Consider the following 26778-nt stretch of genomic DNA (forward strand, 5'->3'; position numbering starts at 1 on the left):
TAGTTTTCTGGCTTCAGACTTAAATGCATACACACATGCACACACTCACACCATCCCTTCTTAAATTTCCTTTGAGGTTTCAATGTACTGCTATTTTACCCTCAGGAGCTGCTTCTCCCCACAGGCTCTGCGCTACACTCTTTTCTACCATCCATAATAGCCAGTTGCATATACTGGGAAGAATGCATTTTGTTACTACTTTGATGAGACATGGCCGTACAGTGAGATGTACAATATTGACCAAGTGGCCTCACTGAAGTTATCGCTGATCTAAACAATAAGGAGTTCATTACTTATTCTCTGCTCTCACAGAAAGTACCATTTCCCAGGTCCAATGGGTTACTTATCACCTCCTTTGAGGCCTATAGTCGTAATAAGATTAACAAAAAGAGATCTCAGATATCGCTGTATAAAAAGACAACTTGGGTAGGGAAAAGGAACAAAATTCCAGAGGGGAACTTCTGGTATCTCTGGAGAGACAGGAGATAGATCTGTGAACTGAGCTTAACAGCAAAAAGAGAAGAAATCCCATGTGGAGCTGGATTTATACACACGTGAACATGTGTGTGTGTAGATATATAAATGTATGTTTCTACATGTAGATATGTTTCTTTGTGTGTGCATACATTTATTATATATGAGATTCAAGTCCTAAGTATGCAAAGAGAATACGTGATCTATCCTTGTGGCTTTTTTCCTTGTACCCTGTTGTCCAGATGTAAGCTGTGAAACACATCCAAGTTCCTTAGAAAGGGAAGTGTCGAGCCAGGCGGTTCAGGCTGAGCTGCTGCAGTTATCACTCCATTGAAAATGAACAACAAATTCAAATAACAGAGGCCGTGTTTGATTCTGGAGCTTTCTGGGTTTTCTTTCTCTAGTTCCCACCCCCACAGTCTCACCTCTCTCCCACCCTTCCCCACTTACCATAAAGTTATGATGCCCTTTACTATAATAATGAATGGAATTCCCAGATTATTATTTTAGAGGCTTAACTGATTCTCCATGTTTTTAATGTGCTTAGCACTTATACAAAGAGGCTTTTTCATATGTCTTTCAGCAAATATAGAAATAGGCTTGGAGTCAGTATTCATTTTAATAGATTCAACAGATAGTCACATTTATTTCCAAAGATCTCTTTTTTTCCTAATTGCACTTTTGCATCACTCTGCATGCAGTTGCACTGCACACCCATATATAAACCTGGACCTATCGCCAGCAAATAGATTATCTCCATCCTTGAAGTAATTTTTATAAAAACGTGTATGACCTGCACAATGCTCACTGTACAAAATTCTAAATACATATAAGAGTGAGACCGTTGGAACCTCGCTTCCCCTTCTGCATGTTATTCACTTCCAGGTAATCTCAGCTGAGAGCTTTCTAGTGCTGTCACTATGGCCAATTTTATATTGGATATTTTTCTCGATACAGATGCGTAGCTATTTGCCTTTTCTTTACTTCTTTGTAAATGCCATACGGACAGAAATCATTGAGTCACCAGATCATACATTTATTTTTATAATATATTATGCTGTTTGATGTCATGTTGACATCTAATTGATGTTGTTTTTGCTTTTTTTGTCTTTGTTTTGTTTCTTGGTTTCAATAAAAAGAGAATTTAAAAAAGGCTGTAGAGTGATGACTTAAGGCACTGACAGACATGAACATAGTATGCATCTCTTTTATGATGTGCTGCTGAGTAATTGGGTATATTTCTAGCTTTAGATAACATATAGGAGATCTCTGAATTTTGACTGTATAGTGAAGTATTTGAGTAAGCCTAGCCTATAACCTCAAAAGAACTTTTTTCTCTAGCAAGAAGTACATATAGAACATGTTTTCAATAAGGGCTTAACCCATGATTTAAGAGTCAATAAAGAAAGGTTTTCCATAAAGAAATGAGAAAGCAACAATAGAACTAAAATACAACATACTGAAGATTAAATACGTACCATCAGCACAACAGTGTCTTTGTACAGTAAAGAGCAGAAGGGGATGATTAATAGTAAAATGGTATGTATATCAAAAGAAAAATAAATGCAATTTAGACAAAGTACACACTTATTAACAGAGAACATCATTTACAGTTATTCAGATGGGAGGAAGGCAAGGATGAAACTAGCAGAGAATGTATTTCACAATGTGAAGTCACATTCATCTTGGTTCAGGGTTCCCCCCCACCACCACTACAGCTGCAAAATAAAAATACTTTATTCCTTGCTGGAATAAAGTTAATGCCTAAATGCCCAGTGACTTCAGCAGAATCAGGATTTCACTCAAGGTATTTTAAGATGCAGCTTTACTAGGCAGACCTCCTGGATCACCAGTGGGAATGGGTCCACATTTACCCCCAGGTTCCTACAGTGCACACGCTGCAGACACGACCAGCTCTAACGGCCTTGACACCAACTGGCCTTTTTAAAGAGGAGCTGAGCCTACAGACCCGCTCTCACTCATTCTCCTTCTGAATGGCTAGTAACAGGGTCAATAAATGCCTGGGGATCTTCCAGGTGGCTTTACCAGGCACTGGTTTTTGGGGCAGAGAGAGTGGAGAGGGAAGAAGTCGGCACTTTGGAAATAAGCGCAGAGACCAGGTTAAGCTTAGACCAGTGAAAGGCAGATTAACGTGCCTGACAGGCTGAATATCTGCCCAACACCTACCAGAAAGCTATTGTTTGAAACCAACTGAAAGGCCGCAGAGAAATGATTTCTGCATGGTAATATACTATGAGAAGATTTTGGGAGCACCTCCTGTATACTTGCCAGAAATGTTATAAAAATGACCAGATGTAAACTTAATATTTCAAACATTCCAAGTTTTGAGCTAGAAGGATACAAATATGTTATCAGATTATATCACTCCCTGCAGAACCACAGGGTTCTCCGGAGGTGTCCCAGCAGTATGCCAATCCAGCCTGTTCGTGAAAACTGGTGATTCACCTTCCACAAAGACACAACTACAACCAAATATACATAAAACAAGGGAAAATGCAAGACAGACAGAAAATTACCATTTCATTCTGCATACAAGAAACACTTTATAGGATAGCTCCATAAACACTGCCCACAATGCTCTAATATTTCCAAATAAACCAACACAAAATTAATATGGATTTAGAAGAAAGGCAAGAAAGGTAAGTTTTAAATGAAGAACAGTTTGGAGAAGTTGTAAATTAAGAGAAAACAAAGTTTAAAACATAAATGTTTGTTCAATATTAATCCTAGAAATTGCTACCACTCCTACTTTGCATACATGATTACAAAACAAAATGGGAAAGAAGAACAGAAGGAAAACAAGGGTTATAATTCCATCAATAATTATCTGGAGAAGATGAAAATTTTTTGACTTTCACTCTCCTGATATATGGTATCAGCAGAAACCAGACAGGGAATTAAAGCCCATAATTCACAATATGCATGTTTTTACTGCGCGTGAGATATAAATCAAAGACAAAGCGGTAGATCTGAAATATACATCTCGAAACACCCATCCTCAAAGCTCCTTCTTAACTACCTCTCTCAAAATCCCAAGCTGTCCCAAAACTGTTTTGATTATGGTCTAATCTACTCTACATGACCTTTGCAGAAATGATTCTTTGCAACTCCGGCAAGTTTCTTTCTCTACCACTTTTGTTAGATGAATGACTCCTTCCATTTGCAAGGAAGTTCCCAGAATCTTCACATTATAGGACTATTATTGCCAGAACTCATTGAGCTCTTGCTGTGTTCACAGATTTAAATCTGAAAGCCAGAAATTATAAACATATACCTCATTCAAGATAGTACACACAAGCACAGAAATACACAAATTATTTCAGTAATGTACGTTATAGCTACAAAAAGAATGGCATCAGAAACCTTTATTAGCATCAGACAAGAGCCTCAATTCTTAAATCATCAACTTGCACAATTTCTCTTTTTCTAAACTCCCTTTGATTTCTTTGCCTATTAAATCTAATTGCTACGCAAGTTGGTGTTAGATGCTTTTGAAGTCACACAGAAATGTACCCATCCAGTTTAAACCATATTATCCTGACGTAACATACTATATGGCAGTACAGTGGAACACCATAGAGACCTATGCCTTGCTCAAATGGCTTGCCATCTTGAGACTCCTACAATTTCTCTCTCCAGTCATCAATCATCTTCAGGATTTTACACTTTTTGAAAACAGATATTTCTACAGCTTCTAACTAATCTTCAAGTCTGTGTGCCCTGCAGGATATGGATGCAAGCATTTAAACAGAAATACTCCACTGTAATCCTAAAAGACAGCATGAAAAAAAATCACCAGAAAGATAACGAATAAAGAGAACTTAAAACTTAACTGGGCATTCCCTTCCTAAATCTGTAGGTGGAAAACAACACTTCGCCTTTATCAATATGGCCTATTCTCTCTCTCAGTGAAAGAATGGGAAGACATGAGGAGGTCAAGGAAATACGTAAGAATGAAAGCAGTAAAAGGAGGGAGAATCCTTCTAACTATATTATGGACAGTGTCAATAAATGTGAATTAAGTAACTTTCCCGTCACCCCAAATCCCAGACAAGTATATAAATTATTCACAGTATTATCATCACTCTAGCTACATTATAATACATTTGTTTCATTAACAATCCATTCCCTGTAATTCTAAGAACTATGAAGTAAATTATGATTGTCACACAAACATACATCTAAGCTACAAACAATACTCTTACTAAAAAGTATCCAGATTTTATGAAAGTTTTGAGGAGGTGATCTGATTTTAAGACTGCCATACTTTTAAGCAAATGTAGATTGACTTAAAGTAAACATTGCAGGAGGGAGCTCATGCTCTAGGCTTCACCAAGCAATCAGCAAGGCATCTGACACGCTACAGAAAACCTGCAAAATCCAGCAAATAAATCATGTAACACCCATTCAGTATCCTACAAAGCACACAGTGGGGAGCTGACACATTATTAACTGACTGTAATTTTCGCAAACTGTAACATACTAAGAGCTTTATGACATATATGTGGTGAAATATATTTTTATATATTATAAATGCATATGTTTTTAAAGCACGTTAATCAAGATACTTCAATTAAATCATTGGGTCATGTTTGTTTTCAAGTTAGCGGCATCAAAAAATGTTGATTATTACAGTAAGCAGATTTGGGAAACATCCCCATCTCATGACTGTAACAAAATCACAAGCTTTTGATGACAAGGTAGTAGTATGTTACATGACAAAGGGACTGACTTGAGCAACAGAGAAGATAACCTTGGGAGAGGTTATTGTCCCAAAGTGGTGCTTCCCTTGAATGTGAGCTTTTATATCAAATTATTTTTTATACAAACTTGCTGAAAAACTGCTCTTTCAACAAAAGCAAATCCACAAGGGACAATGCAGGTTCCAAGGAAGCCCTAATGCTATCCAGAAGGAAAGAACTGAAGATGATACGACACAGACCTCAGCTTTCAACCAAAGCATCTTTTCTTTTGCCTTGGTGAAGATTTACACAACTTTACAGATGTAAACCTCACCTGCCTCTTTCAGGAACAGCAAAAAGCAATTCTGCAAGTGACAGAACACTGGCTTTTGAAGCCTTACATTGTTCTGCCACACACAGGAATAACTTGAGGTCCCAAAGGTTCGTAGTAGAAAACGGCACTTTGCCAACTCTCATTACTGCCTGCCAACCTGTAGATAATCTTCTTGTACTGTACTTCATCTGATACTTTCACATTTACAACCCTTTACAATACTCAGCAGTTTCTATTTAAATACAAGTAGACAAGATTAAAAAAAATAAACCTAAAGTAGAAAATACAGGCTAGATGTGAAAGCTGAGAGCATTTTCCTCTCTATTGTCCATTATTCTTTAATGTATCATTCTCTTTCTGCATGTAGGCCAAAAAAATAAATCCAATGTAAACACAAAAGGCAAATACCTTTTGAAGGCCAGGCAAATATTTGAAAAGCAAAAAAGAGATTCTGCTTTTATCTCTAGATCACCCTACAATTTAATGGTTAGTGGAGAGTGGTTTCTTTTTTCCTTTCTTTCTTGTTTTTCTTTTTCTCTTTATTTCAGGGAATGCAGCAGGGGCAGGTCCACACTTCATAGCTCATAGAATGGTTATCAACCTATAAACTATAACAATGGGATAACAAAGGTCAGGTAACTATACCATGTTTGTTACAGAGCAGAGAGAAAAACTGGCACTACCAAAAGGCTATAAGGCAACAAACTAATGTATTAAAAATCTTGATCCCATATTATTTTTAAACTATGAAAATTATGTGCCTGACCTTGTAATCTGATGTATGTAATTTATAAGCAAAGTGCAGATGCCTGTATGGAGCTTAATGGTCTTTATGAGGTTTCTCAAAATTAAAGTAACACCACTCCATGGACTAGAGAGAAAGACTTGCGCTTTCAGCTATGTCAGTAGTATTAAATAGTACCACAATATAAGAAAAAAGAACATCTGCAAGCTAAAATGGTAAAGCTGGTAAACCACTACCGGTGAGCCCACAATCACCTAGTAGAAACAGTAAAAGACTACCTATATGGAATGGATTTCAAAAAGTTGCTAGGTGGGAATAAAGCTGTTGAGACCAAAATGGAATACAAGCACCCTTTTTTGTCCCCTTATTACTAGTCCAAAGTCTCAGGTCACTACTGAACACAAACGTACAAGTGTTCAGCGGTTCAATAAAAGGGGTTGATGCTCTCAGGCCAATAGCAAATCTTTACCAATCACATATGAACCCCAGCAATTCCTCAAGACAGATACTATCTGGTCCCTTCATTCAGAGCAGGATCATAACATATATGAAAGCTGCATCAAATGCCTCATCCACCTTATAAGTAAGCAAGCCTTTTTGTCTGCCGAGTTCTTTATGGTGTAACCTTTCATGAAACACAAATTGAAAACAAAGCTCTGTAACTCCATATAATGAGAATCAGTGCTTTCTTAAATGGTATGCAAAAAAAAATTAAATTATCTTATAAGTAAAATAAAGTAAAGCCATCAATGGTAATGTTATTAAAAATATTGATGCATTAAGGTAAGGATTTTTTTATAGCAACAACTACAGGAAAAAAAAAAGCTATACCCTTTAGTTTATTGCTTGCTTAGAGTAGCAAGAAAAGAATAAGAAGGAAAAAGAGCAGAATATACTGATCAGAAAAAAAGGAGAGTTCTGTCTTAGGGCTCCGTAATAAAATATGGTTTAAGTCTTAGCCTCTGTATATGAGATAGTATTAAGTAAGTATATAGACCGTGAGGTAAAACTTTCAGTTTAATTAGTTAGCTGGTGAGAGTGAAATTTGTTACATTGAAAGGGCAGCATTTGGTAGTTTGCCCCAAAATTGGTTTCTACAGTAACGTAAACAGTGTAATCAATGTCCAACGTGATTCTCACTCAGTTATCCACTCTTAGATCTTCTTCTCCTATATAGATAAAATTTCCTGAGAATGAAATGCATATGTTTAGATTCTTCATTCCATATTTCTATATTGTATCTTATACTCAACAGCTGATGTACGATATAACATGCTATAACACATTTTAATACATGATTTTCAACCTGGAAATGTTCTTCTAAACACTAATAATAAAATCATTGCGTGACAAAGGATTAAATTTCTCTAAATTTTCAACTATATTTCTCTGTGTGATTATGGACTAACAGAGGTTAAGGGCCATCTGCTATAAGACTTTTAAAAAAATGTATGAACAAATATATTTCAGCAAAAAGGTCACTCAGAGTATATACAAAAAGAAGTGACTTTGGGGTTGATCACCTGTCCACTGACTTCAAGGGTGTAAGAAAACATTTTATATATGTTGAAGCTGTAAAGTATGTGTACTTTATCTTTTATTTGGCAGAAAAGGTGATAAACGCTCCTTCTAACTAAAGAGGTTTGATCGGCAAAGTGAGATCAATACTAGAAAACAGAATTAATACATGCTTACTCTTGTAGGAAACTTTTATAGATAAAGGCTACAAAAAAATAAAAATCTTTTTTCTAGCATTAAAAAAAAAATCTAATTAAGCACCTGAAAGCTATTTTGATTAGGCTTCTTTTCAGTTTTCACAATATAACAACACGTTAAAAGATTATGGTATTCCAGGAGAAGACAACAGAAACAATGAGAAAAGGAATTACGTTCTAGACTACCACATAAATTAGAGGACACTTCAGCCCTTCATGGTGAGATTTATCAAGATCATGAGCATGGTACTAATACAGATATTGCCAGGAAACTGATTTTCTTCTGCCTTTTCCCTTGAAGCCCTTTAAAAAAAAAAAAAGTTGGCAAAGAACATTGATATGATCTCTATAATCTCTAAAAGCAATTTTATAAATATCTTAGGTAATGAGTAAACATGTACAATGTCCAATTCTCTATCTGCTTAATAGTAGAAAACCTGAAAGTGCAAGGTAGAACATCAGGATGGTTATAGGTCCATTGCTATGCTAGAACTGACCCATGCATTTCATAAGTAAAACTGCTAACAGTAGCCTGGAAGACTCATAAGCATTCTAATCTACTACTGATTTTATCAACTAATTCTCAATATTTTTGCTGATAGTGTATTACTCCTCTAAATTCTAGAACATCATCTCTGAAAGTAGAATGATGTGTAAGACAGACTATATATATAAGGAAGTGTGAAGTTTTGTGCCTAATATTAATGTGAAAATTATATAGGACAATACTATGCATATGTACATAAATGACCATTAGACAGATGCATGTGTATGTTCACATACATATATATGCAAATACACGTACATATTTGCATATGCAGAAATACATATAATGGACAAAATGGACTTGTATGCATGTATATATGTATTTGTGTGTATGCTTATATACACACACATACATAAATACGTAGACAAAGAGATCTATGACCTGCATATAACTATATGTTGTTTAGACAGACACACGATTCCTAATATGGAAGGAATTCACTAAGCTAATGGTTACTAATGAGGACTATAATAACTGACATAGGGTATCATATTGCAGGATCACAGTGTCTGCTCACACATTTTCTAAAGAATGGATCACTTCCTAGTCTGGGTCTAAAAATCACAGTACAGGTTTACAAAGCAATATTTTTTTTAATAACAATAAATATTTTTGTCTTTCAATTGCTTACTGTGTGGTTCAGTCTCTCTAGACTTGGTTGGTATCAGTCAACCCATTTTGTATGGTTTCAATAATTTATGAAGATGTATTCAGACATATGGGCACATTTTTTAAACTAAAACAGTTGCTGCACTGCTGGAGCTGCAGAAGTAAAATCAGAACATTACCACTGATGAATTAAAATTCAGCTAAAAATTAGTTGTGTTTCACTAGTACAGGTGAAGTAAAGTAAATCATTCTTCCTACATATGCCTCTACGCTGTTGAAAGCGTGCAGGCAATTTTGTTTCTACGACTTCTATGATTATCTACCACATAAGGCATGTTGATTGTACCCTTAAAGGCTAATGGTGTGATAGTGCAAAAAACATTCAGAAAAAGGCTCAATAATTTATTTGCTGGCACCAAGCTTCCTTTCTAATTTATTCCCTGAAAACATCGGGCTTAGGAAAATGGGAAAATTACATTCCTCATACAATGCAGAAATTATTATTGATACTAGCAGGTGAAGTAGTCACTTCTTATTCTTTCCTTTCTTTGCTTGCTACAAACAGCTAAAAGCAGATAGCAGAAGACAGAGGACACAGTAACTCTGAATTACATGTCACAGCTGTAGGGTGCCGGAGAGAATAACCCTACCTAAGTCCATACACTAACTTCAGAACTATATCAGTATAGCTCAAAGCAGAATCTGATCCTCCCCAAAACAAAAAAATGCTATTACTGATTATCGTTTTAGTTGATTTCGACATCAATTCCAAAATTTAGCTCTTCCTTTGGAATAGGAAGTCTAGGCAAGTATGCACCGAATGCCTAGATCTGAATCCTGACAAGCAAGGGAGGCTTATTATTCTCTTTCTCGTAACATAGCAGCTCCCTTCCTAACAGGAATTTAAAACAAAACAATGTTTCTCTCCTGCAGGGTTTTATTTGGCCTTTACATTAAACAACACTCTAGATTAGTAATCAGGTTTACCACACAGTTGTCATGGGGTCACTAGCAGCTACTTTGTTTTCCCTTAAAACTGTGCTCTGTAACACGATGATAGCGTTAAACGGACTACAACTGATGGGAAAAGTAGAAAGAAGAAAGAATAATCAACAACATACTAAAAATATTTCTTTCAAAGAAAAAGCAGTCTATTGAAAAATCACAGACAAGAAAGATTCGGCATAAGTGCTAGTAAACCATATATATTACCTCAATAAATGCTAAAAGCTTACCCCGGTAAAGCAAGAACAAAGACATATGCAATTTAGCTCACTTTTTTCATGCAAAAATTGGGATGTATGCTTATACATATGGCTTTTTTTAAATCCAAGTTAATAGGGAAGTAGAACAAATGTCTTTAAATTGGAATTAAACAAGTACAGTCATGACGAAGTCTGTTTTGAAAAAAAAGGAACATAAACAGTTAGGATTTGCCTGCTGCAATTCTCACTAACGTTTAAATAGATGACTCTCCCACTGTAAAATGACAAGAAAGTTGCACATGCACATAAACGACTAGAGAGCAGACAAACTGTTATATATTATTTACATTATCCATCCCTGTCCAGAGGTAGAAAGGCCAAAAGGATGTCACTGAGTAGTAGTGGCATCTGTGCATTATAGCTGCTGCTGAAGTGCCCAGCTTTGGCCTTCTCCCAGCGCAATGGAGTTTGGTTGGTTTGACCTATTTAAGCAGAAGCGCCCTGACAAATCTCCGCTCTGTTCTGAATACTACTGTTTGCCTCCTACACTGAACACCTGCACATCACAATCTCATCAGCCTGGTTAGTAAAACAGACCCATTTGTGGGACAACAGTCAATCTACTGTCCTTTGGCTCTCACAAACTTGGGTGAGAGTTTTAGACCAAATTTGCTGTGGGTTTCGTTTGTTTGTTTGTTTTTGTGGGTTTTTTACTACAATTAAACATTTGGTCTAAAGGCTCCAGAATAATTAATAACTGCACAAATACTGATTTGTACTATCTTTGGAAGAAATACCAACAGATTCTCCACTAGCAGCAATAAAAATACAACCAAAGCCTGTGTAGTAAAGACAGTCAGGGGATTACATTTTACAGTTCTACGGATGTTATGTACTATCATCCACCACTACCACAGAACTGTATTCAGATGGTGAAAAATGACACATTTGATTGCTCCAGGATTTAGTAGCTGAAAATAATGTGTCTTTGAGAAATACGCTGTTTCATGAGTATGTCTTTTTAAAAAACTATTGGAATATGTTGGATGTAATAAAGAACACATGTAACTCCTACTTCTGATGAGGAAAAAAAGGAAAGAAAAAAAATGTTTTCCTCTAGCAGCACATGATTCAATTAACTCTTCAAGCTCTTCTCTCTCTGCAGCCGTTTAAAATATAATTATTTTCCATAAGACAGTAAAAATGCTAGTCCCAAAGGCAAAATGAAGTCTTACAAGATTACTCTCTACATTACCAGAGATAGATCAAGTGCTAATAAACACCTATGCACCTAACTGGCAGTTTTTAAAACGACGGAACACTTAGCAGCTTGCGCTGAAACCAAAACTCACCAAATGTCTTTTGATAAAAACAGGCCTGTTTTATTCTGGTGTTTTGACTAGGTAGGTTTAATTATTTTTTTTTTTCAGCTCTAACATTTTACAATTTATTTTCTTCTAGAAGGAGAGTTCTAATGTTGCTATATTCTCTCTTTACTATCTTGTAGAGATAGACACCTGTATGCAAAGTCACGATTTCACCCTGGATTTATCGTTTTTTCATGACACAATCTTGTAATTTTACATCCGACCACTCTAAGCTGCTGATGCTCCGTAAGGACTCTGTAAAAGCCGGAGTTGTTCATGAGCTCTTTTGGTAATATAACAGCCTGAAGCACAGCTAAGCACCAGCTGCACCATATTTATCTACTTGTTTATGAAAGAGTTTCCCCCTCATTGTGTGGATAACTGACCTTAGCCACAGCTAATAAGACATGAGCTTCCTTGAACTATGCAGTTTTACACTGAATCTTATAAAATACTTCAGTGTTATCCATGTAGCCTCACTGAGCTCCTAATGAACTGAAACACATTCTTGCTCCAGTACTGTCATCACAGACAAGGTGCGGTCCAAGGAACAAAAATAATCTGGCCCAACCTTTGCTTTGGCCATCTGCTTCTGTAGACAAGCTTCTTGCTGGCTACCACCAGTTTTTTATAAAGTAGAGAATCAAGCAACATATAGATATTGATGCTACACCCTACCCACCATCTCATCTTACTGTCCCAACCATGTAGTCACAAGAATGGCTTGCTTGCTGCAGGCTAACTGCCTCAGCAGCCACCCCTGAATTGCAGCTGTGTTTCCAGATGTATGTCTAGTTAGTCAGAGACCTCTGGAAATTCATCACTTCTCAACCTTAAGCCTTTAAACAGGCTGGAAGCTATAGTCTGCATTGAAGAAAATGCAGCATTTTTACTTAACGTGAAAACCCTGCTCAAACAAGTTCCACTAAATCAGATGATGGCCTTATCAATCTATGCCAGACATGCAGACACGTCTAACTCCCCCCCCCCCCCCCCCCCCCCAAATACACAACTGAGAAGCTACAGCTGGCACAAAAGCAAGGATCATGTCAGCTGTAGAGCCATGCTGAACTGACTTGGTAGGGGGACTTCTTTCACAGGTTACACTATGACATTGTTGAATTTGAAACAAGTCACTGCAATGACACAAAAAGACAGTTTCTGCTTGGTATGTTTTGTTTCCATTTTTTATGTAAGGCTATTACTTCTATCACAGTTGATTTAAATTATAATAATTAAATAACAGCTAATTTACACTGGCTTACAGTTGGGGGAGTTCAAGACTGTTTCTCTTCAGTTGCAGGTAGTATTTGATGATTTAGGATTCTGCCAATAAGCTAATACTTACAATAAATTTTAAGATGATTATTAAAAGTCTGTCAGTTGAACCAGTACAGTGCAAGAGCTCAGATGTCAACTACATATACATACAAAACACAATAAATCCTGAAATACTACTTCAAAATCCAACCAATTTGTCTAATTTGTGGGTTAGTACACACATAAGTAATACAATCACCTTAATCATTCCAAATAAGCATACAGTGAGTTTCATTTTGGGTTTTTTCCCCCCAACAGCACCACACTAGTTGTTCCTGATGATGTTCCAAGCAGAGCATTCCAAAGAGTCACTCGTGCAGGAAAACAGTTGAGCTAAACTCAGTTGCCAGCTCTTTTCTAATTTTAAGTTCAGCTTTCCCATTCCGAAGCAAGCATTCTTCTCCAATACTAGTTAAAAGAGCTTACCTAATTTAACTTTCATTTTTTCCTTAAACATCTGGGAAACTTCATCTCTCTAATCAGTTTCTTACTTTCCTCCACTAATTACAATCTTGTTTTTTCTACATATATCATTTCCTGTGTGATAATTTTTTCATCATTGGTTTTCTTGCTCTTTATATATTTCCTAGATGCTGGTGTTCAAATTCAGGCAAAGCATGTTATTTGTATTGCCCCCATTCTCCTTAAAAATACTCAGATAAAATGTGCCACAAAAAGTTATTTGCCTGCCTCTCTGTATATCTGAATATTTAGCATAGCTTCCAAAATGCCACCATTTGTTGCCCTGATAGCTCCAGGATCAGCAAATTCTAGGATTTTAATTTACTCTAACGTGATGAGCCACCCTTCAGAAAAATTGGCCACCAGCTGTCTCTCTGCTCGAGTAGGCCAGTCACACGCAAAACAATGAAACCTGTCTGACAAACACCACTTCTCTGTTTCACTTTCCTCACTGCCTGTTCTTCCCTTCTTTCCATTTCTCCTTTTCCCTAGGCCGTATCTTAATCCCATTCTCAAAATCAAAAGGTTTCTTCCTTTCTGTATGGTTCATAAAAGGTTACCACGTCAAACTAAATTGCTACAGCAACTCAGCCTTCAGATTTGGGTTACTTTCAGGTTTTATTTGTATTTTCATTCTTGTATCACCACAATCTGTTTCATGTAGCTTTCAGGCTATTTCACAGATATAGGCTAAAATCCAGAGATGGTAAACTCTTTTCCACCAAGACAGATAGTGTAGTAACATCATATGCATACTAAATTCCACTCTACAAGCAAATCAGGATTTTTTTAAAAGCTACTAATTTAAGTAACAGCATACAACTTAGGAAAAGTCGTTAAATACTGTATGCAGACTTTCTAATTTCTACAGTATTAGACCATTATTTAAAAGATTTTACACATCTCATATAATTAAATAGTGAAGACTACATTGGAAAAATAAATGTTTATCATACCTATTGATTAGTATCAGCAGCACAAATAGACAAATTTCAAAGTTTTCCCAAGTCAGAGCTTTGAGCCTTTAGAAAATTACCAAGATTGTAAGATTATGTTCAACTGATCTAATGGTTTGGTTTGCATTTTTCTGTATAAATACAGTGGTATGTTTACCAAACATCCATTTCCTTCTAACCCCAGATCATAAATTTTTGAAACCCCACAAAAAAAAGTTTTTTAATCCACACAAATGTGTTCACAATATCAAAACAAACTTGCATAAATCACTCATACAGTGTGAAAACTGAAGTCTGATAACTCTGTGAATGAAAGAGCTCTGCAACATAAAAGTTTCCATAAACCTCCACAATACGTTCAAGCACAACTAAAGAGAGACTTACATAATATATTAGGTTGCAATTGCGAAGGACTCTTCAGGTTTTGTAATCAGTTCTCTCACTTAATCACAAACCATTAAAGAATTGTTACAGTATTTCACAGTTACATACATTGCATAGCTTAGAAATATATCTTCTTACCAAAGTTAAAGCACAATTTTAATTTCTTTCATTCATTTGAGGAAACAGGATCAACATATGCTGTTTCATATGCTGATAGTTTAAGTAAATCAGCAAAGATTCTTTTTAAAACTAAACTCTCTTACAATGAAAAACAGAAAGAAAAGACTTTATTCCTTTGAGAAGATGTCTAGCTTACCTGGCTTTGCCATTCCACACCAACAACCTGAACAATATTATCAGCTCTTCAGGTACTAATTCTTGCTAACTGGAAGGATATTTTCTCTCTTGCTGGATTAATAATCAACTTTCCTGATAGTTCATTTGTAATTCTCTGCTGGTTAACCCTTTGCAGGGCTCCCATTTTGAACTAAGCAGCCTACACTATTCAGTTCATTTTAATACAAAAATAACAAAACATATGATAGTACATACATGACAATTAAATAAAGAACTGAAGAGAAAGTTTAAGAATAGATTATCTTAAATAACTAAAAGCTTATAAGTACTTAGAATAAGACTTTCTTCCTCTTAAAGACTCTACTTACTAAACCTAAGAGCCAGTAAACCAATGCATCAACAAACTGAAAGCTATAAAGTCCAATGGCTCATACGACAGCATGCTCCCATGAAGCTACTGCTCAACCTCTCATCTTCGGTGTACATGTAAATACGACACATGCCTGCCGAATTCTGAAAATAACATCTTTTATTATTGAATAGTGTGCTGAGAAATTACCACAGTTATCAGTTTGTGCAAGGCCATCCATCTGTGTTGTCAGAAAGCAAGAGCAAGAGTGGCCAGGAGTAAAAATGAGATAAGAGAGGCCCAGAATAGCTAAAAAGGGGAGTTCAAATAAGGTCAGAACAGTTTAAGATGGGATACCTAACAATTATATGTAATCTTATTTTTCAAAGGTCATAGTAGCAAATTACATACATTTTATCCGTTTCATATGAATGCGATACATTTTGGCAGCTCTGTTGTGAAATGAGTAAAAAGATTATAAAACAAACCCAGTAAAGGGGTTTAGAGATCTAGTATAGGAAGGTGAAACATTCTGGAAATCCTGACCTAAAGAAACTAGTCTTTGTTTGGGGGATATAAGATGGACCTTGGGATGTGCCTTCATTGTGGACAGAGGGAAGAGGAAGAGGAAAATAAACTTGATGCATGGATGACTGAGGCATAATGCTGTAAAAATGGAGAAATCTTAAGAAAGTTGGTTTTTTTTTTTCTGGAAAACAATGACTTGGGTTTTTGGATGCTCTAGGAAAAATATAAGGTGACATTTCTATTCACTAACAGAAACGCTTTCCTGGTAAATTGTGCTATAGCTGTTTTATTAAATAATAATTTTGGTTTTTCCTTAGACAAAGGGGCAGAGTCTCCAAAAGTTACTGCATAGCACAGAAGAGACTTATCTATTTCCCTTTGCGTAAGAGCAGTCCTATAGTGAATCTATTTTTACACAACTGTAGGCCTCTGCTCTCTGTCTACGGCTCTCTCTTCTGTAGCACCTAATACAGTTTGCTGTAAACTTTCTATGACATGTGCTGTAGAATTTATGATAAAATGCTATAAAGTGTTGAAGCAAATTTATTTCATATTTATAGTTAATTTTATTCTGTGTGTGTGTTTGAAAGAAAACCTTTTAAGAACACCAGTAACGTGAGAAAACTACAACAACTAAATTTATTGTTAAGTATCACATCAGTGGTACTCCTGGGGGCTCCTCTTCATGGGAAGAAAGCTTAAACAACATTTTCTAACACATTGGATTGCTTCCCAGAGATGTGATGGCCTATAGAGGCAGTGCTGAACAAAGCAGGCTGGAATAGTAAGTCAGTAAACAACGCTTTTCAGAGGATGGTCACAAATAAGTGCAACTTTGTTTAATAAAGGCAAATTATAGTTATCTTTTGTTCTTTAGAAGGTGCATTATCTTTCTGTCCTGTTCCACCTGACTAAACTGGTGGTATCTCTTCTATCACCTGACTGAGTGGTTGGCTGGAAATAATGGGACAAAACAATCCACTATTGTTACAAGAGACAATGACCTTTCATGTCCTTGGAGCTTGCCATGACCTTTCATCTTTCCTATCCTCCAATGGTCTCTCCTAACAACTAAAACTACACCCCGTTAGGCTGAATTCCAGATTGTCGTAAAAAGCCCTGTCCTTTCGAAACAAAACCAATTTTTTCACCAAGGTGGAGGAGAAACACAGGTCCATTGTTCCCGCACAGATGGAAGTTAGAGTTACTAAGGCAACAGCTCTAATCCCCCTTTTTACCACCTTTTTCACATCATTGGCCTATCAAGTGTGCTACCTTTTAACTCATAAGCTCAAAAGCTGGTAGTCTAACTGACTGCCCTAATTAGCTACAATTTTCACAGTACAGACAACATGATGAGCTAATCGAAATTTGCAAAATAATGACGTACCTCCAGCAAATATTCCTCCTCCTGAGGCCCAGTCTTAGAATAACAATAATGAGACCATTATTAGAGGAGGGCATTAAAATGCTGCACTGCTGCTAAACAGAGAACTTAATTGTTCTGGTCTTGTCCATTGAATCAACAACCTATTGTTGTGGACTTGAAAAATAAAGGACTGGAGAATGGGTGCCATAATGATTGGTCTGTGCTGCCATACCAGCACTCTGTAGAATTGTTTTCCTTTTGAAAGTCTTGATGGACTAGTAGTTTTGTTTAAAAGTAATATAAAAGGCAATTGTCTGGATAAAAAGTCCTATTTATTGAAATCTTTAGAAGCAGTTGCATGGATTTGCTCATGACCCCCAAGATAAAAACACAGGGACCATAATAATTCTATTTGTAGAGACCACTGCTTGTAGTGACACTAGATAACACTGTCCTGTCTAGCTACTGCAAAAGGAAGGCAGGCATTTCCTTTGCAGACAGAAATCATGACAGAAGGTCAAATAGTGGACAGACCCAATTCATCTGTAAAAAGGAAGATGTTTCATTAAAAAAAAAAAAAAAACAAACAACAAACTACTAATATATTTGGTCATCATTTAGAATTCTGGGTTTAGATCAAATTGATAAAGGTATGCCTAAGTCAGTCACAACACAGGACTTTTTTGTTTGGTTAGTTGATTAGATATTAAAAATGATAGACCTTATTTTTTTTTCACCTCTTCCATAGAATTATACCCTAAACTTTGTAGTTGGGAAACTGAATAATATACCTTGGATGTAGTGACTCAACGGATGTAAATTGTAACTTACTGTTAGCTTAGGATATTCTTTATTTAAAATTGGGACTGGGAGGAAGAGATATCTAAAACCTCTGGAATATTTTTTAATTTTGTTTTTAATTGATAAGAAAGTAAAATCTACAGCTTTTCACAAAATGTTAAGGTAAACATGATCTTGAAAAAAAAAAATATTCTCCCAAATCAAAAATCATAGTTTTATTACATCAAATCATTGCTAAATAACACTGTCCTGGATTTCTCTCAGCTTTCACTGCAATAGAATAGTTGAAAACATATAAGCAATAACAGATTTACACTTTGGAACAGAACTTAAAATCATGTCTTATTGTATTTTTTATAGTTACCTCTCTTAATGCATCTTTCTACATACAAATCGCTCAAAAATAAGCTATGACTCTAGGTTAATATAAACAATCAGAAACAACAGAATTTGGGCTTGCAAGAGTACCCATTGGTACTTTGCTATTTATTTCTATAGGAAAAAAGTTTACGTTTTAATTTTTTCTTATTCTTATCAACATATTGTAAATCAAAATGAGAAAAAAATGTGAAAAGGAAAAAAAAGGAGAAGAAAATGTAAAGTTAAAGGTTAACCCAAAAGGCATTTTCAGCAGTCCTTCGAACTGCTCGCATAATGTAAAGTTGTCTTGCATGTACTCACAGAACATTTTCTTTAAACTCAGGGTCTTTTCTGTTGTAAATTGAAAAATGCCTAATATAAAGAAGTATTAAATTGTAAATAAGACCTCTTGCTTCATTCAATCCATGCTTTGCTCCATTTATCTTCATCTTGTTAGGCTAAATTAATTAACAATCTCTGTGTTGCACACTTTCTCTTTTCATTACATCAAATAATAGCCTGGATATGGGAGAAAACCCTCACCACAGGGATGTTGAAACACTACCTTGAGGAAGAGTCTCTTACATATGTATTGCTTTAGCAATATTAACTAGCTAGATATTACAACATTTATTAGATTCTTCATCGCTTTAAAATAATTATCCTGATTTTTTGAGAAATAAAAATATTTTTAAAAAATCAGAGGCTTGCAATAGATCATGTTTACAATTTGTAAGCCACAAGTACTAAAAGAAAGAAAGTACCTAAATTCATCAATAGTTTTACTCAATGTTTTATTTAATATAAAAAAAACCTGCACTTGAATACAATTTCTGGCCAACTGTGTATACAGTCCCAAACATATTAATGTGTCAAATTACTCAAAGCGTGTTGCTGTACCATTTGTCTGTGAATGTCCTGTATATAATTAATTGGGTGTTTGGGACAGTTTCATTGGTAAATTTGGTTATTTTAATACTGTAATGGGGAGCAATGTGCTAAACTATGAGGCAAGTTTTCTTCCTTTAACCTACATTATGGCATCGAGAGCAAAAGGACAAAACAGTAAAGCCTTTTTTAATCTCACCCTGATCAAACAACCCTCTTTCTCCAATCACAGCTTTGTGCGTGATATCTTCCTGCTAGTGTTTCTTATTTAATTAAAACAGACACTGACAGAAGGACATGGATTAGGACTGTAATGATGCATTTACTTAGATTAATCGGAGGCTCCTTTTGGAGTAATGGCTTAAACCAAAGAACAAAAGGAAATTGTTATGAAACAGCCTTTTATCCCAGGCAAAGGTCACATTATGAGGTTTTTAATTTTGTCAGCCTCTGTTATATTGGGCCTTGCTACTGCAACATGAGAAGTGCTTCTCTCCCCCTCTCCCCCGAGCCAAGCCAGTTATTATAATACAGCCATTAAAGCCGCAAATTAAAATGTCTGATTTTAAAACAGGTTGCTTAGCTTCCAAAACCCTCTAATTAGCATGTTGTGCATTGTTGTGAAGGAAAGAAACCTAAAATGCTAATGACCTGCTGCCAGGTGACCACACTGCTGTGCAAAATAATACAGACCCTTTCAAGTAGTAGTAATAATAATAATACCCAGCTCTTATGAATTACCCAACTCCAGGTCTACTCTGCACCACATGTGCTTAGAGAAACAAGCGTGCATCCAGCCAAAGATCAGAGTTCAGTAGTCAGCACAAGAGATTGTTGTATGTTAACTGGAAAGAAGTCTGTGCCCATTCAGACACTGTAAGGAAAGAGAAAAACATTTGAAACCACCATGGGCCAGGTGATACTTGGACGAGGCACAGAGAAAAGCATGGAACAGAAAATTCTTACCCTGTCAGACAGAAACTACAGATACATTTCTGTAAATCTCAAAAGAGCCAGCCCCACCTTGCTGTGATAAATTCTGCTTCTGTGCTTTGTTCACAAAAAGGCAATAATGCAGTAAAAGACCCCAAATACAGGTATATTTTTGTCCTTTCTCAGTTTACCGTTCATTGTAACAAGTTCATTGAACACATAAAATGAAGCTAGAGGTGCCAAATCTCAAAATTTTTTCACAAGTCTTGTGATATTTTCTTAAAATATGCTACAGCAGAAAGTTTGATAATGCGACTTCAAAGGCTTAAACCAAATAGAAAACTTTTTCTTAAACCTCATGGTACTTGAAGCTCTGTTGTTTTGAATACTTGAGTTTTAGCAAACTTACTCACTTCACACAAAATTTCAAAAGAAAAGAACTCTCATCTCCCAGTGACAAAATGTATCATAGGTGACTTCCATTTTTGAAATCGTAGCTGCAGAAATACTCGTTAGTCTTCTGCACCACCTAAACTGTGCACAGACCCAATCCTTCTCCAGTCACAGAGTCCACATCTCTGGCAAGCTGAAATGTCACACAGTACCGAGGCACACAACCTGATACCACCAAAGAAGCTAAACCTTGCTGACAGTGCCAACGTTGGGTCCAAACAGGAGCAGCAGAGGCTGCTGTTCAGCACCACAAAGAATACCTTCCTGGAAAGTCCAGAGTAATTAGCTGGGCAGTCAAGATTAACCCCACTGGACCTGGTTTTTTTGCCAACAATTAAGAAAAAAAAGGCTTTCTCTGTAACTTGGCGTCTTTGCCATAAAGATCCCGGTCCAACCCCCTCCAAACATACCAGCACAGTGTGACAGTGTTCTTCTGAGATCACATTAGTAGGAAGTTGGATGAGATGTTGAGAAGCTGTGGTGGACTCGGTATCTGTTCATTCGCGGAAGTCTCCCACCCTTCAAGTGATCCCTAATTGACCAGTAAGGGACAAAAATGACTGCAAAGGGGACTTTCAACCATTTTGAATCCCTTATTGCATTATGTTTTACTTAGAAGTTCATCAGTCCAGAGACAAGGTACTGTGTGATTCCAAATCCCAATGCCCCCAAAACCACTACTCAGTGGAAAGCACAATTCAGTTCCTCTCCAGATAAATTACAAACCAGCCAGGTTAAGCAAATTGTAATACATAAAGGACCACGGGTGTGGTTTCATCTCAAACCCATGTGTCAACACTGTATTGCTTGTCTCTATTTTACACAGCACAGGCCAGATTCTGCCATGTTGTTGCCACAACACTCCCTCACAATACAGTCCCGATCCTGAAAAAAATTTGACAACTTGCCCTTGAAAATATTAACACAATTGCATGCAAGTCACTGAAATGACCTACATAAAAAGGGAAAACACACTTATCTGCAGAGAGAGTAATTTCAATTTACTTAACACTCACCACTTAGTTGGTGGCAAACGAATTCCAGTAACAAAATGTTAATAAAACTGACTATGTAGTAGTATTCTATCTGGTTAAAAATATGCTGAACTTCACAGTACTCTTCTACAACTTCGAGATATCACTGTCATCGACCAGTACCACCATTTATTTATTTATTTATTTAAACTTAGCTTCTATTCTGCCAAGATAATCACATCTTAAGATATGAGAACCTGTTTTCACAGACACATGTATCATCCACTAGTGTTCCCTGGCTGCCTCTTAGTTGTTATTTTTTCCTGAATAAGACCACCTCTGCGAGACAGAAAACACACTGCTAAGTTTATTTATAAAAAAATACTCTAACATCTAATGTAAAACAGACTTTGTGCAAAATGATAGGTGGCTCTATCCTTTAAAACTCACAGTCAGGAAATTACCATTATTTTCATGTGTGGCTGTGCACATACTATGTTTGTAGAATTCATCCTAACAGTGTATTTTAAAGTCATCTTGCGATGGCTACTGCATTGATAATGCAAATACACCACTTCCCAAAAGTTCTGTTTGTTCCTTAAAATATATGAAATATGCCAATGCTCTTTTAGTGAACAAGTAATAAAATCTGCATTAGTATCCTACACAGAATGTGAATTCATGCTTTAAGATCAGAGCTGCTTAGATAGCAAATTATCTGCATCATTTCACATTTACCAGCTAGAGAGCTGTCCAGGTACAGTCTGTATACAGTCAGCATTAGAACAATCAGTGCCTATATGAATACAGTACTTTGTGTCCTGTGGTTTTTGCTGAATATCCACGTAGTACATAGAAATATATGTAAAAGAACAACAGTAATTCAGTAATCTAAGACTTCAGTGTAGGAGTCTGACGAGTAAAGCTGGCACAGCAGCAGCTAGTGGCATGGCACGGTAGATACACTAGTAAAGCAGTCAAATACTCAGCAATCATGCTCGTTTGGTGCAGAATAAGACACTGATTGGGCTTTGATACATTACGAGTTCAACTGGGCCCATTAAAGTACATCTCTGAATAACTATAGTGCTCTATCATGTTGATCCTGGAAACTCTGGTGGCCAACACAGAGCAGAAAAGACAATCTACTTTCTCATTTCTTTGAACATCATTTTCACACACCCAAGCAAAAGTCACAATATGCTCTGCACTGATGCACAGCAGAATAAAATGTATTTCTAGGGAAAAAATCACCAAGTCAAATCATCACACGTAATAATATAAGCATATTTGACCCAAAGACATGAAGGAAAGGGAAGTCAGTTCCTTCTAAATATGTTTTTCTTTACTCAAGTAGCCCCACAGAGTAGTGTGTGTGGTTTTTATATATATATATATAAAAAATTGAACCTGTATAATGGAGCTATATATATGGAACTATATATACCTAATGGAACCCATATAACAGTCATACAATGGAACACAATCCTGTTCTTCAAATTACCAGCTTGTGCCCCCAACCACTAGCACTGATTACATAGAACAGCAATTTTCTCTGTCTTCATATACTGTGAAACAAGAATAGTTCTTATCTCTGAGCACCAGTAACAGCTCTTTGGGTTTGTCCCATTATGCACAACCTATCTCAGTTTTTTCCATGTATCCTTCTCTACAGGTTCTCCGCATCCTATTCCACCTGGTCAGTCCATACTGGTATCACTGTATGCACAGCTTTGTATATCTGTCAGATGAGAGAAAGCAGACCTGTCTGCTCTTTGGGTTTCCAAAAGACTGCATTTGGGCCATACAAAGTAGTTCTTTTTCAGTCCTAAGAACTACAGGATCAAGCAACTTACATATTTGAATTCAAGTCACTTATCAGATTACCACATTCACCACTAGAAATTCTTATTACTATTTAACTCTTCTTGCAATCCTAGATATCCCATCTCATTCCAAAACATCATTCCCATCTGATTTGTGATATAATGTACAAAACTGTTCAAATCCCTTATAAATTTCTTATTTGGTTTTGGAACTGTTGCCCCTGTGAACATACCATTGAACTTTTGACCTAACATCTTAAACTCTCTTTGCAATTGGAGTCTTCATATTTTCATATCTGCTAATTTTTTTAGTCCTGAATATAAACTAGATAAACGATGGAATAAAAATCACAAAAGCAGTCAACTCCACTCTTCTGGCTATTATCACTTGATTTCAATAAATGATAGGTCTATTACATTCCAAACTGTCTTCTGCAAGAGAATACTGATCTATGCAATTCATCACTGATTTTATAGTGAATGTCAGAAATTAAGTTGATAACTTATTTCATATTATATGTAATAGAAAAACTACCTACATACTTTAAAGTGCAGATAATATACTCAATGAGCATTTCAAAAAATATTTTTGCATTCTAGCGTGCAAAAGTAGCCTGCACAAATTACGTGAAAATTTCACCCCAATTAAGTGAAAAGAAAATTAACCATATGCAAATTTGGCTTGCATCTCACTTCAGAAACACAGGCTGGGTTTCAAGAGAAACTGGGCCAAAAGTAACTGTTAAGGGATTTCAGTTTGCTGGTGAACACAACATGAAATAGCTCAAACACAGAAAAGCATCATGCATACATAATTACAGCGTCATACTTACACACAAAAGATATCCATGTGGTGAATTTCAATACCTCCTCAAAAAATAATTCACTAGGCACCTTTCAGCATTTAACTTACAATTTTCCCACTAGTCAAAATTTCCCAATCGGTATTGCCTAATGAAGGGGGCATACAGAAGAGTAAGGCATATTTTGACTCAGTACCTGGCACGCTGATTACCTTTTTATGCCTTGGTTTACCCATGTGTAAAACAGGAGAAACAAAGCCTTTATAAATCACCTTTCTAAACTGCTTTGAGATCTGCTGATAAAAAGAGGGAATGAGGGAAACCAAATCTCTAAGCAGTCTGAAACAGGTATCACTTAAAAACAAAACAAAACCAAACAAATGAACATAAAGGTTTAGGGTTTTTTGGGGTTTTTTTTCTTTCTCTAATGTTGGAGCTTTCAATACCCAATTAGCCAGACATACTACTGCATTGTTTTATTAGAAAGTGGATCAGAACAGACAAATTAATCAAGTCAGGACAGTGAGTGCACTTTGTTTACATGCTATATCCTGTACATATCTTTCCTAGGTTCAGACTGAAATCCAGCTCCAGCTGCAACAGCTTTCAGGCTGACAGATCTTTCTGGAGCTTTGCCACACAGTGTTTCAGACCTGGAAGGTGCTGCAAGCAGGCACTTTCACTACACTTTTTAAAACCCCATATATCAAATTTTCACATGTTAAACATCCCTCCAAAGGTATACCTGTAGCAATTTAATGATATGCACCATCCAATCTTTGGGCACTCATTTCTTCTGCCCATATAATTATCAGGATTTTAAATCTTTCATTTCTAAAGAGTGGAATTAAAATATATAACCTATTAGAAAGAGGATACTCTTAACTACAGTATAGAGACTCATTTATAGTTCACTCTCAAAAAGCTTAGGGTAATAGATTTTGAAAATGTGTCATTTTTGGTATATATTAATATTTTGGGGTATATATAAATCTTTACAAAATTTCCACTGCTGACACAGCTGGAAACTCTGTCACACTGATGGATACTAAAGCAGTTTAGTAAGCAAAGTAAAGCAAATAAGTTGAACCACCTAAAGTTTTTAATTATTGTAATCAATTCAGTGTTCCACCAAGCTAACTTAGCATGGTTATAAAAGTCTTGCAGAGAATGAGCTGTACAACTGCCTGGTTTCTTCAACATTTGTGAAAAATATGATTATCCCAAATGGGTTTTGAAAACACAGTTTTTCTGACTTTTCATATCTATGTAAATAATCTTGTGTATATATATATACACACAGATACATATGTGTGGATGCACACATATATATGTAGGTGTATATATACCTACATGTACAGTTACATTTAAGCAAAATCATTAGGTTGTGTTCTCAGCCTTTTCTTCAAAGCCCACCAGTTAGGGCAGATGGAAGTATGTAGCCATTTCTCAGCTCTGGTACCTGAAAGAGGACACCACAAGGTGCAGGACAGAGCAGGTGCCGCAGATGAGCAGCCTCAGGGAACAGATGCCTCGGCAAGAGAGGAGGAAGCAGAACTAAGGGGAGGAGAATGAGAACGGCAACAGCTTGGGAGAGCTCAGGGACTCCCTACAAAAACCCAGGAACTTCTGCCTAGCATCTGCATTTGATAGGAAACATTGGTGACCACTTCCTTCCAATGGACTACTTCAGATTAGAAAAGGGATGCGAGAAATGAAAGAGTTAAATACATAAATTTATACAGAGGTTTAAGATAATCACATATAGAGTGATTATCCTAAGTCCTAGAGAGATAGTGTTTTGCTTTATTTTTTTCCCCTCAAGCCTGCACCTTTTGTCATACTGAAATGCATAGTCAGCCCTCACTTGGTAAAATATTTGTGTTGCCATGCAGTTAAACAAATGTTTTTTTCATTTTCTTTTAAAATAGCCTCCCACCCATGTTTCTCTAAACAGTGGCCCATCAGTCCAGCTGGATAACATGTACAAGCTGAGCAGTAAAGTCTCCTCTTGCCCCATTAAAAGGGTCCTTTCCTTATTTCATCAGCCGGAACACATGGGGAAATAATAGGGCTTCAAAAATAATTCCATCTGAAAGGAATTCTGATTCCATAATATTCCCATATTCCACTATAACTCACAGCATCCGATTGGCATTCGGCATAATAGTTTTAGCATAGGCAACTGCAGAAGATCAAGGTAATCTTTTCCTATTTCTTTTACACACTGATATTCATAATTCCATTGTGTGCTCTTTTTCTTCTATTTTTATTCTTCCCGATTCTTTGTATGAAATATGAAGAACTCACAAGTATGATTATCAAATTTATGGTGTATGCTTGCTACACCGCACATTATAGTCTCACAGTTGTTTG

General features: G+C 36.2%; 1 protein-coding gene across 7 annotated transcripts in view; it reads right to left on the reverse strand.

The window, feature by feature from the left end:
* The window catches only part of SOX6 (SRY-box transcription factor 6), a 380373-nt gene that overhangs the window by 255495 nt on the left and 98100 nt on the right, over positions 1-26778 (reverse strand). Inside the window, exon 1 of one of the 7 annotated variants that reach the window (XM_076344069.1) lies at positions 15138-15639. The exons of the other annotated variants lie outside the window; for them this stretch is intronic. The gene's annotated coding sequence lies outside the window, so the exon portion shown is untranslated. Of the gene's footprint in view, positions 1-15137; positions 15640-26778 lie in introns of those variants that run through there. 7 annotated transcript variants of the gene reach the window in all.

The sequence above is a fragment of the Aptenodytes patagonicus genome, chromosome 7, assembly GCF_965638725.1.
Source record: "Aptenodytes patagonicus chromosome 7, bAptPat1.pri.cur, whole genome shotgun sequence".
NCBI lineage: Eukaryota > Metazoa > Chordata > Aves > Sphenisciformes > Spheniscidae > Aptenodytes > Aptenodytes patagonicus.